Source organism: Chinchilla lanigera, unplaced genomic scaffold, assembly GCF_000276665.1.
Source record: "Chinchilla lanigera isolate Chin_1 unplaced genomic scaffold, ChiLan1.0 scaffold00045, whole genome shotgun sequence".
NCBI lineage: Eukaryota > Metazoa > Chordata > Mammalia > Rodentia > Chinchillidae > Chinchilla > Chinchilla lanigera.
Genome location: NW_004955446.1, coordinates 7590817 through 7603528, shown reverse-complemented (window position 1 = coordinate 7603528; position 12712 = coordinate 7590817). Strand labels below are relative to the sequence as shown.

The 12712-nt window shown below is 42.2% G+C and overlaps 1 long non-coding RNA gene and 1 pseudogene across 10 annotated transcripts in view; one reads left to right on the top strand and one right to left on the bottom strand.

Annotated features, from left to right (window-relative positions):
• The window catches only part of LOC102004433, a 22482-nt gene that overhangs the window by 2134 nt on the left and 7636 nt on the right, over positions 1–12712 (top strand). For 3 of the 10 annotated variants that reach the window (XR_001235680.1, XR_001235674.1, XR_001235672.1), the window contains 5 exons: positions 2034–2309; positions 2502–2631; positions 3320–3470; positions 9062–9255; positions 11730–11820. This is a non-coding gene — a long non-coding RNA (uncharacterized LOC102004433). Of the gene's footprint in view, positions 1–2033; positions 2310–2501; positions 2632–3319; positions 3471–9061; positions 9256–11235; positions 11443–11729; positions 11821–12712 lie in introns of all 10 variants that reach the window. The other 7 variants (XR_001235679.1, XR_001235678.1, XR_001235676.1 and 4 more) reach the window with 7 other exon arrangements.
• Positions 3464–7163, bottom strand: LOC102004129 (annotated as a pseudogene).

Below are 12712 nucleotides of genomic sequence, written 5' to 3'. Positions count from 1 at the left end.
GAATAACTTGAAGCAAGTGTTTCTGAAAATGAGTGCCAAAGGCCCAAAAGTGTTCTAATGGGGGACTGAATGATAAACTGTTGAAACAACCTCCCTGTGTGATTATTCTACATGCTGAAATGCCCTATAAGAAAGACCAACAGCGAAAAGTAAGATCACAAACGTATTTCTGACATGGCAGAATTCTCTGTAAGTTTATATTACCAGCACTGCTCTTTGTTTTAAAATAAGTTCCCGTTATTAAGAGAAACATGTATACCTGGCAAATGAACATGGGACTGTATCTAAATACTTCCTTTGGTATTTTCATTACTTTCAAAGTTAGCTATTAGAAGAAAAAACAATATATGAACATAAGCTTTGAGAAGGTTATATTTCTAATGAAATGGGGCCTCTAACATAGATTTTAAAATATATTTTATTAAATGCCTATGAATTTTAAATCATTCTAAACTTAAAGCTAGATAGCTTGCCTACAATTAAATTCTACAAAGATTGTACCATGGTAACTTATTTAGATGATGATGGTTACTTTTAATATCCTTTGCATAAAAATTTTATTAAAGCTGAATTGCTACATCTGACAACTCTTTCATAAACAGCTAACCACTAATTTTAACAAAAATAATTTGAACAACTCAGCCCTGAAAAGACTCCTTCTGTGCATTTCACGTGTTATCCTACTAAACAAACTTAACTAAGGGGGTAGAACCATGATGTATGTGTTTTCTACAGATTTATTCAAAAGGGTTTCTATTTTTTGTATTTGCCTGAAGACTACTGAACTTTGTGCCAAAAGTTCAGGTAAAACAGTTTGGACAAAAACAAGCATAGTTCAGACATTCTACTTAAAAGGCATATTATTTTCCCTATCATAAATAATACGAAAAATGATACGTATTCTGTCTCCACTCAAGAAATGGAATGTGTTTACAGGTTTGATTAAACAGCAATTGCCTTATTGTTAGTTAAGTGAAATCATAAACAGCGAATCTGTCAAAAACAACAAAAAATTTCAGTATTCTCTATCATAGACTATAAGAATCAAGTATTACATCTAATTATAAGTATAAAAAAGAAGCTAAAATTAATTTCCAAATAATTCTGAAATGGTTCACTGCATCCAGGGTGGTAACAAGTGTTTCTGTGTGGGAAATGGCAACATAAGCAGAATGCACAACTGGAAAATGAGGATCAGACCCATTCTTCTTCATACATTGAAAGAGGATTAATATACTCAAAACCTGAAAATTCATATCCGTCACTCTTCCTCACCATGTGCTTGTCATATGGAGTGAGCTGGACTGGTTCATTAGTAAACTGAGGGTCAAAGTTGTCCAAACCGAATTCTCCCAAAGTATTTGTTTTAAAGGGAGGCACCACCCGCTTCTGCTCCATCAGCTCCCAGTCCACACTTTGAAAGAAGAGATGGTTCTGAACATCCGCAAACCCCGTCTGGGGGTGACAACCCAATCGCTCTTTTGGGTCCTTGTTCAGAAAACTGTACAGGACACTTGCAGCTTGTATGGACAGACAGCGTGGTACCTCAGTGTTACTTTCCACAATGAGCTGCAGGAGATAAGCAACTGCCTTTTGAGCAGGGAAATCAGGGTTCTCAATACAAGGAAAGGGAGACTAGGATCTCTCCTAAAGGACCAGAGGCCTGCCAGTAGGGTGTGGGGGCTTTCAAAGGGAAAGTGAGCAGGGCAGTATAAACGCAGATTTGGCACATTATGATCGGAGGCTTGGGTGACATCTTGGTTTGCTAAGGGAGTTTAAACATTCCAGGTTAAATGACAAGGCCCTCAGTTATACAAAGCATGGGTTATACAGAGGGAGAAACGTACTATTACATTTTAAATTACATTGCAAGGCCATCAGTTCTACTAAGGGAGAAAAGATTAAACAGCAATTATATGGGAGGTTTACACAAAGGGAAAAGTGTTCTGTTATCAGGCCTGCCAAATATGTCTGCTTGGTGTTGCACACATCCTAGATAAGTTTTCATTTAAAATTTTAATTTTCCCCTTCAGTAGGAACAATAACACTGAAGAAAACAGTGAGCTAACGCTGTGCAGTGGCTGAGATGGCTAAAATTACAGATGAGTGACCATCCCAAGTGTGGATGAGGGTATGGAGCAACCGGCCAAAGCTGTCAGACACTGCTGATGAAGATGTATAATAGTACAGGTACTGACTTGGCCTGTTACAAAGAAATGACCAACATCCATGTATAAGTCGTTAGAGAGACATACTTTCATCTGTCCTAATGAAATGTCTACAAGTGGAATGGCCGGGTCAACTTCTGGGTGCGTGTTTTACTTTTCAAGAAACTGCCCAAGTGATGGTTTTATATCCCCCCTTTTCCCTCTCTCCGGATGCTCCTTCCTTCTTTTTTGCTTCCCTCCCACCACTTCCCTCCCTTCCTCTCTTCCTTCCTTCTTCTTTCCTTCCTTCCTTCCTTCCTTTCTTACAATAGGCTGTCTCTGTATATTGCTCAGGCTGGCCCCACACAGGATCCTCTTCCTTCACCTCCCATATAATGGATTTTCTAAATACTCATCATGGATCCTGTGACCCGCTTTATTCTCTAGTGCTGTAGTCTTTTGCAGAATTGGATGTTCTATGCAGGTAAGTATGTCAACTGCTGATAAAGACAGATTTAATTTTTTTGTGTATGTATTAAATGTTTTATTTAAAGGTTTTTAACATGTAAAACAAGGTACAGAAATACAGGTTACATTGGGATGACCATGGCAGTATTGTACATGACAAAAATGAATACAAAACAAATTTATACAGTAAATTCACCAACAATGGACAGGGTAATTGAAATTTAATCCAGGCTGCATATACTTAAAATGAACTGACCACAGGCTTTTGCGAAATATGTTATTGCCTAGATCACCAAAATACAAACTATTCTGGCTGGAAACTGCCTTATCTTGTTTTCAAAGAACTTGTATATATCATGAAATAAAGTGGCATGACACTTAAAGACTGCAAATAATAGGACACCATTAAAAACTTCTTTGCAATGCAGTTCTGAATAAAATATATACAGTGTCTTACTACTTAAGAATTTTAAAAAGGAAAGACCAATCTGAGTAAAAGTTAAAACATCCAAAAAAAAAAAAATGTTCCTCATGTGTATATCATTGGTAGCTAACTGACAAGGTTTTTCGGGGAGAAAATAGGAAAGATACCTGACAAAGTCATTCATTTAAAATTTGTTCAAAAAATTTCATTGAGTTGTGAATTACTGCTTAGAACATCTTCAAATAATATACCATCGCTATCCTTTCTACCATTTAACCAGAGGACAAAAGAATAACTTGAAGAAAGTGTTTCTCTAAATGAAGGCCAAAGATCCAAAAGAATTCTTATATGGACTGAATAATAAACATTTTAAACACGCTCCCTCTGCGATTTTTCTGCATTCTGAAATGCCCTACAGGAAAGAGCAACAGGTAACAGCAAGATCACAAACATTTCTGGCATGGTAGAATTCTCTATAAGCTTATATTATGAAAACTGTTTTTTGTTTTAAAACAACTTCCAGGAATTAAGAAAAACATATATGTCTATATTTTGAAAATGAACCTGTGACTGTATATAAACATTTTCCTTTGATATTTTCATTACTTTTAAAATTATCTATGTGAAGAAAAAACTGTATGGTTATAAACTATTAAGAAAGTTCTATTTCTAATGATATGGGGCCTCCAAAGAAAGATAAAAAGATAATTTATTAAATGCTTACAAATTTTAAATCATTCTAAGTTTAAAACTAGGTAGCTTAAACTAAAATTAAATTATACTGATTGTACCACAGTAACTTAGATGCTGCTTCTTACTCTTAAAAATTCCTTTGCATAAAAATGGTAGTAAAACAAGAGGCTATATCTGACAACTCCCTCATACAATGCTGACCACTACTTTTAATAAAAATGATTTGAAGAACTCTGCCCTTGAAATGAAGCCTACTATGTATTTCATGTATTATCCTACTAAAGAAAATTAGCTAACGGGGTAGAACTATGATCGATGTGTTTTCTGCAGATATATTCAAAATTGTTGTGATGTGTTTGGGATTTCCCTGAAGACTACATGAGCTGAGCCCAAAGCACAGGTGATATGGTTGGGAGAGGAGAAGAAAAGCATAGTGAACACGTTCTTCTGAAAAGGCCAGTTGTTTTCCTGTATCATAAATACGAAGAAAAATCATACACACTCTGTCTCCACTCAACAAATGGAATGTGTTTACAAGTTTGGTTAAACAGCAATTCCCTCATGGTTTTTTAAAGCCAAATCATCAATAGTAACTCTATCAATAGCAACAAATATTCAGTATTGTGTAGTAAAGCCTATAGGGAGCAAGTATTAAATCAAAATAGAAGTATAAAATGAAATTAAAATCAGCTTCCAAGCAATTATGGAATGGCTCACTGAGTCCAGGCTGGGAACAAGTGTTTCTATGCGTGAAATGGCAACATAAGCAGAATGCACAGTTGCAAAATGAGGATCAGTCCCATTGTTCTTCATATATCAAAAGAGGATGGAGATACTCAAAACCTGCAAATTCATATGCATCGCTCTTCCTCACCACATCCTTGTCATGTGGAGTGAGCTGGACTGGTTCATTAGTAAACTGAGGGTCAAAGTTGTCCAAACCAAATTCTCCCGAAGTATTTGGTTTAAAGGGAGGTATCACCCGCTTCTGCTCCATCAGCTCCCAGTCCACACTTTGAAAGAAGAGATGGTTCTGAACATCCACAAACCCCGTCTGGGGATGACAACCCAGTCGCTCTTTCGGGTCCTTGTTCAGAAAATCGTGCAGGACACTTGCAGCTTGTATGGACAGACAAAGGGGTACATCAATGTTACTTTCCACAATGAGCTGCAGGAGATAAGCGATTGCCTTCTCAGCAGAGAAATCAGGGTTCTCAATAATAGGAAAAGGAGACTCTCCGGCCATCATCTCGAACATGATCACGCCCAGAGCCCACCAGTCCACACCGAACCCGTACTCTTCTCCTCGGATAACTTCCGGAGCCAGGTAATTAGCCGTGCCACAGAAAGTGCGAGTCACACCTCCTGGTTCTAGTCCTGCCTTACTCACGCAATAGTCTGTGATCTTAACATGCCCCTGTGCATCTAGCAATAAATTGTCCAATTTCAGGTTGCGGTAGAGAATGCCTCGCCGGTGAAGGTAGTTCAGTGCTAAGCTGATCTCTGCAGAGTAAAACCTGGCATGAGGCTCAGGAAGTACTCTTTGTCCTTGCATATGAGACATGAGATCGCCTCCTTTTACATAGTCTAGCACAAAACACAGCCTGCTTTCTGTCTCAAAGCAAGCATGGAGCCCAACAAGGAAAGGATGATGGGACGCCTGCTGAGCTATGCGCCTCTCCGTGTGTGCCCGATGGATGTCCGCACGCGATTTCTTGACAACTTTCATCGCAAACATTCGCTCTGTATTTTGTTGTTGAACTAAGAGTACTTTTGCGAAACTTCCTCTGCCTATCACCCGGAGCAGGTGAAAGTCCTGAAGACCAAGACTAGATGAAGGTTTGCCACTCTCTCTGGTGTTCTTTAGGTCGTTGTCTTCAGCAAGTTGTTCCAAACTGTCGTGGCTTGAAGGATCAGAGGGGCTCACGGTGGGTGTGGGGTCCAAATCTGTGGACAGTTGATTCACTGGCGTGTCGGATTGCGGTGGTGAAGAACGCTGGCCACACGCAGCTGTGACAAGTGTGTGGCACTTCTTGTGAACCAGCAGCTTGCAGTCGATGCACTTGTATACCTGGCGTCCGAATCCCCCTACATGGCCCGAGCAGACGGCACAGTGAGCGCGCCTGCTGAAACGCTTGGCCTGAAATGTATGGCCCTTGGCACCAGTGTGACCCGCACTTCCTGTGGCACGGCGAATTACCTCGCTCCGGAAGTTATCAGAAGAGAAGGTTACAGTTTCAGTGTGGACTGGTGGGCCCTTGGCGTGGTCATGTTTGAGATGATGGTCGGAGAGTCTCCAGAGGCCTGCAGCTCTGCGGTGGGTGGGCTGATCTTCTAGGCAAGGCATCTCATGGTGTTCTGATGGACAAGGCGATGCACAAGGCGAGGCACAAGGCGAGGCACAAGGCGATGCATGGGATAATAGTTCGTACTCCTCCTTTAGCTCAGACAGCCAAAAGGCTTCTTCTAATTCCCACTGAGATGATATAGAGCATGGGTTTTCTTCTGCCTCGACCCCCTTGGTGGTGAAAAGCCGTTTATCGTCCAAACACCAGGGGTCTCCAGCTTCATCACAGAGGACCCTAGGGGAGATGGACGCCCCTGAACCTGGTGTGGTGACATCTCTTCCCATGAGCAGGGCCTGTCGGGTAGAGGTGTGGGTCGTGGAGGTGCTGGGGAAGGAGGGACCATAGTAGGGCTCGCTGCCCAGGAAAACTGGCGCTAAGGGCTCGGGGTGTGAGCGTGCCGCGACTGCCTGCGCTGACCACACCGGCCGGGGTTCGGCATAGCTCCGTAGGACGTGCTTTGCACTGGGGCCCGAATCAGGGCAGATACACATTAGGTTTCTGAGTGTGTATCGAAGCCTGGTGGCTGTGACTTCGTTCTCCCACCCTGCACTTGTTTGGCTCTCCAGGATTTTTGTGCACGGCTCTGGGGAGGCCTGTCCTGAGCCCCTGTGAGTCTCTGGGTCCCGCGAGACTTGCCGTGGGATCTTTCGCTTTGTGGTGCCGTTGGTATTTGGGCTTGGGCAGACGTCACACGGGTAAGTTGGTTTTTGTCTGTCTGTCGAGGTCAGTCCTGGGGACACCTTCCCGTGCGTGTCTGTAACAGTTGAGTCGCTCCCGCATCGTGGCCTGCGGCGTCTGGACGCAGTCAGCCGTCTCCTCAGTCTTTCACAGAGACTTTCCCCGCCTGGGGTCCTGAGGCTGCGGCCTCCCAAAGTCTGGAAGCAGCTCAGCATCCTGGCTGTTGCTGTTCTCCAACCAAGTGAGCTCGGAGAGGGCAGTTACTGCGTCGTGTTACCGGGCTTCCAAGTTCTGTTTGGACCGGTTGCCAGGGAAGTGAGGTCATGTCTTCGGTTTCCTAGACTGGAGTCCCCCCTCCCGTCCCCTGTCCGCCACAGCTCATCTTTTTCTTCATCCTGCATAAATCAGTGGCTACTTATTGTATGTTTTTTATCTAAGTATCCAGGAATCTTTTTATCTAGTAACCATAGATCTATTAGTTTCTTACTTTTGCCTTACTGGAGCTTGTATCCTGTATCTCCACAATGAACTACAGCTAAATCCTCAGGCTTTATTTTTTCAGATGCACACTGAGTGTCTCCCTAGGTCACCAAATTGGTCAGGTTGGCCTCTGCCTTGAGATCTTCTTGCCTCAGCTGCTTGGAGTGCTGGGATCACAGTCACACACCATCTTGCCTTGACTCAGTGTGCTACTTAGAAGCAGCAAGACTGGGAAAGCCTCTGGTGATGTGAGACATGGGTGACATCTTCCCTTTTTAAGCAACGTGTGCATTGACGTTTTGCATGTGGTGGAGTGTCTTTTCTATTTAAGGGTCCATTTCCTCTGAGGGTGCTGTGCTGAGCAATTTACACGTAGAGAGCTGTGACTTTTAGTGCTGTTTTTTCCTGGCTTAAATCTGTCCTCCTTTCTATTTAGTACTGAGAGTTTCTAGAAAATTTCACACTAATTTCCTCAAGAGTCATGAATGTTTGTTTCAAAGTGTAACTTCTGGGGTAGTGGCAATGGGTCCATAGCAGGTTGTCACTTTGAGGTGCACACAAGTGATTATTCAACCTTAGCTGGTGAATTTAATTTCAAAGTACAGTATTCAGCATAATGATATATTGTGTTTGTCTGAAAAGTTAGGTCTGAAAAGAAGACCTAACTGGAATGACCTAACTGGATCTAACCCTAGTGAATCATTAGCATGGTGATGGCCAGTGGCATGCACAAGATGATATGTCACTATTCCCTTGCTTGGTGGCTATTCCCTAATGGCAGGTCAAGCAGGAATAAGGGGTTGGGGATTTTTTTTTTCTGCTTATGTCTGATTTTTTGGAAAACAGAGAGAATCAGGACAGTATGTGGTGACTGCAGGGCAGATACTGTTTGTAAACCCTAAAAAGCATCACCCGAATGGTGATAAAGAACACACACATACAACATTTGAAACTTTCTTTGTGGCCCCTTGGAATCACTTCCTGTTCTTCTATCCCTGTCAGACCATGTACTTTGTGTCCCGTGTGGGTAGTTTCTATTTTTTAGATGTGGGAAAGCTATAACCATTTAGCACATATTCTTTTTATTGTTCAAACTGCTAATCCATTCAGTATAACCATGTTCATGAGACAGAACTGACACAAAGAGCTCCTCAACACCCCCCATATGCAAGAGCAGACCTGTGCTGGATTAATGAATGGTCAACTTGAAATACCCAGCTGAACTGAGTCAGCAGTGTTCTTGGTGTGTAAGACCCACCCGAGGATTGTTGCCAACAGTATAAAGAGAGAACTGGAAGTGAAGATGGTGTGTTCTTGATTCTCTTGGGGAAGCTTGTCATGGTGGTTTTCCTGATATGAGGTCAGCTGCTTTCATTGCTAGAGGAGCTCAGATCCTTGCTGTCCCTGAGGATGGCAGTGGGTGTTTCAGGGCAGTTCTGGTACTTACCTTGAGCATTGCTTCCTGTCTCTAGTGTAGATCCTTTGGTCGGCTGGCACTGATCCTTCATCCTGCTTGCACAGACTTTCTAGCTTCCACCATTACCCTTGGGCCTTTCCAGTGCAGATCCCAGACTTCATGAGACATTGTTGTTGACTCTAGGCTCCAGCTGAACACTTGGGGGATATTGTCTGGGATCCAAGTCTTTAGCTGGACTCAGGCGGGACATTGCTATGTGATCCATGCACTAGAAACGCAAAGAATGTAGCACATGTAGAGACTCTTCCACTCTTCAGTATTTGATTTTTGTGGTGAGTGTTATAAAATAATCCTATAAATTATGTGTTTTATATTAAATCTCATCCCTTGCAAACCTTAACTGCAGGACTGTGCAGGAGAAGCAGCAACTCTCCCACATGAAGGAGCCATTCTCTGATGGAGCAGTGGTAAACCCACGCCACCACCACCAAAAGATGTCAACATGGGGCGGCACAGGCACAGACACATAAGTGGAACCAAGTCTGTCTGAAGACAACTCCTGGGATGAGAAAGAAAAACTAGAGCCTGTGGCTGTGGAGAGTAAGTCCGACTGACCAATGGAACTCCCACCTTGTGGTCTACAACCACCAGAGAAAAGAGGGCTGGTCATGTTCCCCATATGCCAGCAGGAGCATGGGCATGCCTTGGCCTGAATCATAGCCGCAGTCTGGGGAGGACCTGACATGACAGATGGGCCCCAGGGCAAGGAAGCACCTCAACCACCCAGAGACCTAGAGCTAGGTAGAGAAACTCAAAACTTCAGAGCCATAGAAAGGAACCTCTCATTCAGTAACACGCTAATGTGCTCCTAGACTCAATTCTTTTCTGTTTTTCCTCTTTTGTATTATTTTTATTCTTTTTTGCAGTCTGAGGTTTGCTCATACTCTCTCATAGCTTTCACCTTTTATTTTTTCTTTTCCAACTTTTTGTCTTCCTTTTTGCTTTTATCTCTTGTTTTTGCTGTTTACCTTTTCACTTCTTTTGCATATTCTTTCCAGAGAATGTTCTCTGCCAATACTAATTTTCTTTTATTCATTAATAGGGCCCCTCCTCACACTGTCTTTCCTCCTCCTCTTCTCCCATCGATTTATTTTTCATATCATGTTTTTTTTTCATTTTCTACTACCTCCACTTTTACTAGAAAAACTTCTAAGCTGTATGACTCTCTAGATCAACAATTAACTGTACACTATTGCTGTTCAATAATAGTGTGCTATTGTTGGTAGAGGTAGAGTTGTTGCATTTAGTAGATATTTACTGTAGATCAATAGTAGGACAATATTTGGTTTCACTTAGCATTCATACAGTAATTATACATCTGTTTCCCACGGACAAATGTGGTACTTTATTGGTCCTTAGATTTCACAATATTCACTCTGTGTTTCCTGCCACAATTGAGGTTGATTTGATTAGTATAGTCAGTGTCATAGCTGTTACTATTCTTTGGTTTTCTTGTGGTACCATATGCTTTTTGCTAAGGGGTCATTAACAATACTGTGCCCCATTCTGGGAGAATTGGGTACTGCGCCAAAATGCTGGATCCTCCCATCTCCTGTCAGTGAAGGTGCTGAACCCCCAGAAGGAATGATCATCACAGAGGGATCCAATAATCCCGTGTAGTAGAGAGGAACGACAGCCCACAGGCGGGTGTTGAAGAGTGCGGAAGGACTGTGTGTGCACTGAGAGAGGCCTGGAGCTCCGTGTGGTGTCCCGTGTTAGTCCATATCTGGAGTCCAAGTGTCTGTACCAGAAGGCTGAAGGGTCAGTGCTTGAAGCTGGAGGGTCTGTGCTGAAACTAGGAGACGATACAAGGTGAAAGCAAAGACAGACGGGAGCTCTTCCAGAGAAAGCAGAAGCCAGTTTGGGTTTTCTCCTTTACAACTTGTATCACTTTTATTTTCTTCTCTTTCCTGGTAGACCTGAATCGGATCTCCAGTAAATATTAACTATTGAGAATGGTGATAGTAAGTGTGTTCGGCCTGTTTCCTGTCTTAGGAAGAAAGCTGTCTTGGTTACTTGCTCACGAGAGGACACAATACCCAATGTTTAAAAGAGGAAAGGTTTATCTTGTTTTCCTTGTAACTTTTTAATTTATTAGTGCTTCTTTGCAGTTTATCAGGATTACATTTATCAGGGGGCGTTGGTGCTTGGACATAACACATCTTATTTCTGTTTTTCTTCCCCTTCCCTCCCCCCCAGCCTTCGGGTCTTCATCCCCTTCCCTTTTTTATTTTTTATTTTTGGGTCCTGAGAATCAACCTTAGGACTTCTCTCTCGGTAGGCAGACACTTGTGCCACTGACCTATATTCCAGGCTTCCCTTTCACTTTTGCAAAGCATCTGTATCCCTGTGTCTTATAATCTCCCTTTGAACTTTGCTCTTTTATTTATTTATATTTTAGGTTTCTCATAGAGAGAAACCATCTGATACCTCAGCTTGTGTGTTTCTTTCACTTAACATTATGGTCTCCAGGTGCATCCATTTTCCGAGAAATGATTCGTTTCTCCTTTCTCATAATAGAGTAGCGCTGCATTGTCTGTAAACACCATATCGTCTCCGTGCAGTCATCTGGTGAGTGGAGGAGAGCTTTGTCTTGGCTCAAAGTTTCAGTAGATTCCATGGATGCTCAGTGAGTTTCAGGGCAGAAGTGGTGTGGTGGAATGGCCTGGGAGGAAGATAGCTCATCCTTTGGCAGCCTGGAAACAGAGGAGAAGGAAAGGGCCAGGTGTGAGTATCCTCTTCCACGTCAGTGCGCGGTTATCCTGCACTTCTGACCAGACCCGGGATTGCAATAGCACATCCCGCTCTGCGCTTAGGAGTGGCTGCATCTGCTGATGAGTCCCCCGTGATGCAGTCTTCCTCTGGCCCCAGAACTCCAGAGGACATTTTAGATGTAGAGCATAACAGACGCTGTTACTCTTTGAGAGCTCCTTATTATTCCTAGGTTGCTGAAAGCTTTTCTCTGAAATTGATTTTGAAATTTGTCAAACGGTTTCCTTCTTCTTTTATTGTAGCTATTAAGAGTTCAGTCGTGGCAATCCTATGACACACATGCTGCAGTGGGCCTTTGGTATCTTGAAAATGCTGCAATGTTCGCCATCACTGGTAAGGTGGATTATACTGACAAAGTTTCAGAAATTAAGAGTCTCTCTTTTTTAGTGTAGTTATAGGTTTATAGAAAAATTGAGTGGAAACTACTTATTCTCTGATATTCCCTCTCCTGTGTTCAATCTTGTTTCATCATTTCACCTCCTTCCCCACAGTGGTTAAAGAATTGCACCCACCCAGTTAAAACTAACAGTTTTATTTTAACTGGAAACCTTTTTGAGCTGTTACTTTGCCAGTGCACACTGTGAATGCCCAGATTTGAGGAAGGATGAACATTGTACATAACTTGCGAAAACACTGCCCTACAGCATTGCTCAGTTCCACACACCGCACCTTTAAGAGAGATGATCGAAAACTCAGTGTCCAGATAGGGAAGTTTTGATGATGAAAATGCCTCTAAACTGCATCTGTGATTATTAGTGGGAACCATTGTAGAAATTTGCCCTGTGAAGAGAAGATTTAGAAGGAGCTTCAGTCTTAGAAATCTTGTTGTATAGAAAAGAATGAGACTTTAACCTAATTTGGATGAACATGAAAGGTATTTTCAGCCTATTTGAGCTACACTAGAGAAAGAGAAGGCTGCTCTGTGTTTAATGCTAGCAGGGAGAATTTTGGGAGGAACATGGTTGGAAGCATTTGATCAGCACCTTGAGAGATAATGAGAACTTGAGAAAGAGTGATGAAGGAGTGTTTTTAATTAAGGTTAAAGGGGGTAGGAGATACAAGAGACTGGATGGTAGTCAATGAATTGATGGACCCAAAATTATAAGAATAAAAACTAAATGAAATATTAAAAAACACATGAAATAATTAAGTGGGTGTATAAAATTTTAGAACTTACCAGGTATACTTTGATAAATGAATCAAATTATTCACTAAGGACTAGGTT